This window comes from Cololabis saira, chromosome 8, assembly GCF_033807715.1.
Source record: "Cololabis saira isolate AMF1-May2022 chromosome 8, fColSai1.1, whole genome shotgun sequence".
NCBI lineage: Eukaryota > Metazoa > Chordata > Actinopteri > Beloniformes > Belonidae > Cololabis > Cololabis saira.
In genome coordinates, this window is record NC_084594.1 from 49,550,145 (window position 1) to 49,557,494 (window position 7,350).

Sequence of the window (7,350 nt, forward strand, 5' to 3'; positions counted from 1 at the left end):
ATATTCCAGGGTAATTGATCCTTTGTCGGGGGCTCATTTAGAGGCGACGCTGACGGCCCCAGGGCCCCCTGCCTCCCCCTAGTGGTGTGGAGTGGTTTTGACCTGCTTATAGTTTGGAGTGGTCCCTGTGGTTTGCTGTGCAGTTTTAGCACTGAGTTTTATTAGTTTGCTGTGTCAGCTATTTGGTTTTATAGTGTGCAGTGACTCTTTTACTGTGTGCCGGCCTCGTCTTGGTTTGTGGACTTGCATTTCGTGTGGCAGGGTTGTAGGGTGGCCATTGGTGTGCCATAGCTGTTAGCCTCTAGTTCTCAGCCTGTTGCAGGGGTCATATTGCCATTTTTAAACAAAGCTATATTTTCTAATAAAGATTATTTTGTATCCTATCCCCATGTATTTGTGTGGTTGATAAACATCCTCTTGCCTCTCATACCGGACCATACCGGTTTAATAAAGGTGGTGGCAGCTTTATATTATCTGTAAAGAATATATATATATAATCTAATAAACAAATAGTTATTACAGTATCAATAAAAGTACAAATTCTCAAAAATCTTACTTAAGTACAATAACGAAGTACTTGTACTTCGTTACTTTACACCACTGCTTGCGCGACAAAAACGCATAATTTAGCCACTATAACAAAGAATAATATATAAATAATAATAATGTCATAATCCGTGTATATATCACGACCACGGATCCCATTGACTTTGCATGGTACAATATCCGTGGTGCACACACGGAATTATACCACTTTCCGTGTTGGGACCACGGAAAATAGTGGTAAGAGGTCGTGGGCATTTCACGGATTTTTGTGAGATCAGGTTGGGTAAAACAGTCAGTACGTGCACATGCAGCGATTCAACCTGGTTGGAGATCATTTGCACACATCGTACTGACTTTTAAACTGCATGTGAACACCTTAAGTCAGTCCAGTCAATCTGATCAGACCGGATTCGTCAACCTACTTGCAGCACCTAGATAAGCCAGTCCCAAGCCAGTCGCAACCGCCTTGTTAATGCCATGTGAACGGGGACATAGATATTACAGTCTGCGCATGCTCGAGATTTTCCCCCGGGTGGGGTTTTCCCCCGGGGGAGGGGATTCACCTGGAAGTGAAAGGAGACGACGACGCTGCTCAGTAGCACCCTGGGGTGTCGTTTGACTGCTTCAGGGGTGTCGTCAAAATATTTCCTATTCTGACATTTCATATATAAATACTGTATTTTCGCGACCATACGGGCGCCGTGTGGAAAGGCCTCAGTCTTGTGTCATTTCTGTATTTGAAACACACACGGCGCACCGACCGAAAAGGCACACACACAAGAACACACACACACACGCACACAAGGTGCTATTTAAAAATACAGCGGGAGCAAAACTTTGTTTGATTGTAGGCTACTTTATTTCAGTTTTTACATTAATCAAACCCATTAAGTCTCATCCTCTGTTTCTGCATTAAAGAGCTCCGCTTAATCAGCTGTGCCAGTCCGAACTCCTCGCTGTCAGAGTCTCGTTCCGTGCCGTGCGGCGCCTCGGAAATGCACGCTTTTGCAAAAGCTCGCAAAATAGTCCCAGCAAACACGTTAGCCCACGGATCAACAATCCATCTGCAAACTGTGGCATAACTGGCCCGGCGTTGCTTCCACTCCTGGAGAAACTATTCTCCCTCTTAGTCATCCGTTGCTCACACGCCGCCTGCAGCCTTAAGGCTGATTTATGGTCCTGCGTTAACCAACGCAGACCTTATGGCGTAGGGTACGCGGCGCACTCACCGAACGTTGCGCGTCGCCGCGTACCATACGCCGTAGGCTACGCCGTCGATTTTACGCGGAACCATAAATCTGCCTTTATTCACCCGCCCGAGACTCTCCTTTTATTCTCCCCACCAACCGCCCGTGCGCTCCCTTTGCCAGCTCTCTGGTGATCTCCCTCCAGCAGCTGCCACTTTATTGAGGTTTTTGTAGTGAAATGAGGAGGAATCATAGAGATAACTTCTCATTTCAACTAACTGGATCAGCCGTTCCTCATCCATGATTGTTTCCTACAGCGCTTTCAACGCAGGCGGCAGGAAGAAAATATAAGCAGGTCTACCGTCCGACCAAAGTGGGGAAAAAAACAACAAAATAACGGCGTGAGGTGACGCAATGAAACAGCGAACAGCTGGAGTGAGCGGCGTGTGCGTGGTGTTAAATGCAGCAAACATGTCACATCATTACTGGGATGTGGGGAAAAGCAGAGGACACGAGAAATGATCAAATAGGTACCAGATCTTGTTGGATCCGGCACAAATTAAGCTCAAATAAGATTAAGATAAGATTCTTGTTAGGCTATATCTTATTATTTTATCAGAACCTTCCAGCCTGGCGATCTCCCTCCAGCAGCTGCCACTTTATTGAGGTTCTTGTATTGAAATGACTGTTTCCTACAGCGCTTTCACCTTTTTTTCCCAACTTTCAACCGGCTTTCAACGCGACCGACAGGAAGAAAATAGAAGCAGGGCGTGCGACAAAAGTCCAGCTCAAAACGGCGCGCCGCGTCGCTCGCAACCAGTATAGACAGTGCAAATAAAACATAAAGCAATGGAACTGTTTTTGACGCTGACGCTCGCTCGCGTCGCATGCGGTGTGGACACGGTGTAAGATTCGCATTTACAGTCAGAGCGATGCAGCGCGGTTTTTAATTATATTTTACTCTGGGGTGTCGTGAGATTTTATTCACTTTTGAAAGGTGTCATGACTGAAAAAAGGTTGAGAAAGGCTGTTTTAGACAGATTATTAATAGGAAAGCAGTGAGAATGCACTTTTTCCTTCCTTGTTGTTGTTAAGCAGAGGTCAACCGGAAGTGGCTCTTTGTTGAAATGGTTACCATGGTTACCTCGGGTACAGCGCCACCTAGCGTCACGGAGTCAGCCATGCTCTGGTTACAGTGGCTTATTCAATCTGATTCAGTCTGTTCTCAGAACAGCATGTGTACTCAGACAAGTTGATCCAATCTTCTGCATGTCATTATCTGATCAGATCTGCAACCAGCTTGAATCGCTGCATGTGTACGTACTGAGTGTTTTCACAGAAATCCGCTTTTTAGCTGTATCTCAGCCAGAAACGATCATTTTCAACCTGAAGCACAGGTAAGTGGTTTGGTGAGTCCAATAATGAAAGGAGTCACTCAAATAAACTATATAGACTCTCTCCTTCAATTTTCTGACGCTTTCAATAGCTTGCCTAAAAAAATCAGAAGATAAAACAGTGTTTTCACAGAATTCCGCTTTTCAGCTGTTTCTTAGCGAGAAACGATCATTTTGAACCGGAAACACAGGTCTGCCCCCCCCACCCCGCCCATTACCGGGAGCGCATCACTGCGCCGTGCTGTGGACAAAATGAGGTACTGCACATTCGCCTAAAAGGCAGAATGACAGCATTAAAATGTCTCCAACTGCTCTGAAATAAAGTGTAAAAATCTGAAAATAAAGACAATTCCTTCACAAAAATGGGCTTTGTCTGTTGAGCATTTTTTGCCTTCATTTGCTTCATCCAAATTGGAAACAACAGAAGAAAAGAGGGGAAAATCTCACTCCAGACTCAGCCAAAAACAGCAGCCGAAATGCTGCATTAAAATTGCTCAAACTTGTCTAAAATCACAATCTAATAATCTAAAAATGATCAAAATGGCTTAGAAATGATGCGGCCTGCCTTTTGCACATGTTTTTCCTGGCTTTACTTCAGCAAAATGAAAGAAAAGATTAGAAAATTGCACTTCAGCCAGGGTTAAAAAGCAGCAGAAATACTGCATTAAAATGCCTCCAACTTGTCTAAAATGACATTTAAAAATCTAACAATGATCAAAATGACTTAGAAATGATGGGGCCCTCCTTTTGCATATTTTTTGACTGGCTTTACTCCACCAGAATTGAAAATATCAGCAGAGAAGAGGGGGAAATTGCAGTGTTGTCTGCCCGGGAGAAGTTTTCTTTTTTTGCCCACAAGATGGAGGCAGAGCTCCACGAATGAATTTAGCTGCACTCAGTTGGAACTTTGAATACTTTCTAAGTGGTTTAGTGAGTCCAATAATGAAGGGAGTCACTCAAATCAACTATATAGACTCCCTACTTCAATTTTCTGACGTTTTCAATAGCTTGCCTTAAAAAATCAGAAGGTAAAACAGTGTTTTCACAGAAATCCGCTTTTTAGCTGTATCTCAGCCAGAAACGATCATTTTCAACCTGAAACACAGGTAAGTGGTTTGAAGAGTCCAATAATGAAAGGAGTCACTCAAATAAACTATATAGACTCTCTCCTTCAATTTTCTGACGTTTTCAATAGCTTGCCTTAAAAAATCAGAAGGTAAAACAGTGTTTTCACAGAAATCCGCTTTTTAGCTGTTTCTTACCGAGAAACGATAATTTTGAACCTGAAATACAGGTAAGTGGTTTGGTGAGTCCAATAATGAAAGGAGTCACTCAAATCAACTATATAGACTCCCTCCTTCAATTTTCTGACGTTTTCAATAGCTTTCCTTTAAAAAATCAGAAGGTAAAACAGTGTTTTCACAGAAATCCGCTTTTTAGCTGTTTCTTAGCCAGAAACGATCATTTTGAACCTGAAACACAGGTAAGTGGTTTGGTGAGTCCAATAATGAAGGGAGTCACTCAAATCAACTATATAGACTCCCTCCTTCAATTTTCTGACGTTTTCAATAGCTTGCCTTAAAAAATCCGAACGTAAAACAGTGTTTTCAAAGAAATCCGCATTTTAGCTGTTTCTTAGCGAGAAATGATCATTTTGAACCTGAAAGACAGGTTAGTGGTTTGGTGAGTCCAATAATGAAAGGAGTCACTCAAATCAACTATATAGACTCCCTCCTTCAATTTTCTGACGTTTCAAAAGATTGCCTTAAAAAATCAGAAGGTAAAACAGTGTTTTCACAGAAATCCGCTTTTTAGCTGTTTCTTAGCGAGAAATGATCATTTTGAACCTGAAACACAGGTAAGTGGTTTGGTGAGTCCAATAATGAAAGGAGTCACTCAAATCAACTATATAGACTCCCTCCTTCAATTTTCTAACGTTTTCAATAGCTTGCCTTAAAAAATCAGAAGGTAAAACAGTGTTTTCACAGAAATCCGCTTTTTAGCTGTTTCTTAGCGAGAAACGATCATTTTGAAGACAGGTTAGTGGTTTGGTGAGTCCAATAATGAAGGGAGTCACTCAAATCAACTATATAGACTCCCTACTTCAATTTTCTGACGTTTTCAATAGCTTGCCTTAAAAAATCAGAAGGTGGCTTCCGGTTGGTGAGCAGATGGAGTAGACGTGTTTCGTGAGTGCTCCCGTGAGTGCCAAACTTTTTAAACCACCAAGCCCTCAAACTTTCAAACTTTTTCCTTTAAAAAGGATTCCCTGTTGCTGTTTTTCTTTTTTTTTGTCTCGAACGAGCCCACTTACCTCCGAGATGGCTTCGAAGAGCGGTAAGTCGGGCAAGAAGGACGACGCTGGCGCTGTCTTAACCCTGGCGGCCATTACCACGTTGCTGGAAGAACACCGAGCTGCCCTGGCCGCCGAGTTCAAAAATACTTTCAGTCAGCTCGACTCCAAACTCGACCAAACGCGGCTCGCGGTCGAGGACCATGGCCAACGTGTTTCGTCCCTTGAACTCGCCACAGAAGACCTCAGCCAGCGAGTTACGGACCTTGAAGGCATCTGCTCGACTCTACGGGATGATAATGCTCGGCTGAAGGCCAAGGTGGTGGATTTGGAAAGCCGGAGCAGAAGGCAGAACATCCGTATCCTGGGCTTACCGGAGTCGACGAGAGCGGGTCTCCGGCGGCTTTCTTCTCCAAGCTGCTGTGTGAGGTGTTCGGGAACGATACGCTGCCGTCACCGCCAGAAATAGACAGAGCGCACCGCTCGCTCGCCGCCAAGCCGGCCCCGGGACAGAGACCGCGTCCGGTCATCCTCCGCCTTCACCGGTACCAGACGAAAGATATCCTCGTGAGGGAAGCGCGCCGGAGAGGAAAGTTGGAATATCGCGGCCACCCCATCCGGGTCCTGGAGGATTACAGCCCCGAAGTTGCCAGCCAACGAGCGGAATACAGCGGAGTCATGTCGGAGCTCTACCAGCTGGGTCTGAAGCCGGCTCTGCTCTTCCCCGCCCGGCTCCGGCTCACGCTGTCCGGGGGGGCCAGGAAGTGGATCGGCTCCGTGGATGAGGCGCGCAAATTCATCACGAGTCGCAGCAAAGCTTCAAACCCGCCGTAACGGGACTGTTGGAGGCTGTCACGGCTCCGCCTGCAGCCCGGTGCGGCTCACTGACGCTCACGGACTGACTTTTTTTTCTCTCTCTTTTTTTTTACGTGAGTCACATTATTCCTGAGGGGAGGGTGAGTACCCCCGCGACAACCAGTATTTTCTCTGTTGTTAGTTGGACTGCCCCTTTGCAAATATTATTAATTTGCAGTTATTTTTGGCTATTTGAGGGAAGAGGAAAAATAAGTGGTGAAGAGGGAGAGAAGAAAAAAAAAAAAAAGCTTTTCCGATTTACCTATAAGTTTTGTAATAGTTGTAAGCTGTTAACCTTACTTTTACGCTGCTTAAGTCGGACGTTTTATATTTTATATTTTTGTACAAATATTTTTGGGCTCATATCGGGACTTACAGGTCAAGATTTGAGAGGGTATTTCTTTTTTTTATTTATATCTACACGTTTTAAGGTGCTAATATGTATACACCCATGATACAGGAGCAAAAGCTATTAGTGTGTAGGATAGGAAGATGCGTTATTGCACTTTGTTTGTTTTGAAGAGCTTGCTGCTTTTTTTTTATTTTTCTATAGCAGCTGTCTTAGTTGGGGTGGGTGGGTCGGGGGGATATGTCACTGCCAGAAACTTTGCATTAACTCTTTTCAACTCATTACTTAATGTGGGTCACATTCAACCTCCTTTCCGTTTTCTTTTTTTTTTGCCTAGGTCATTGTGCACACCTAATTTTTCTTCTTAGATATTATGAGTAGATACTTGAAGTTGGTGAGCTGGAATGTTAAGGGTCTGAATCACCCTGTTAAGAGGAAAAGGATCTTCTCACATCTAAAACACCTTAAAACAGAAATAGCCTTTCTACAAGAAACTCATATTCGCAGTTCTGATAATAGCCGCCTGTTCCCGAGGTGGTCAGGGCAGAGATTTCACTCCTTTCAAGCTAAGGCCCGAGGAGTTTCAGTTCTGATCAGTCAGGATGTTTCATTTGAGCAGCACAATGTGATTTCTGACAAGTTTGGTCGCTACGTGATCGTTTCTGGGAAATTATTCAATACATTGGTCGTACTTGTGAACGTTTATGCCCCTAATTCAGATGATGC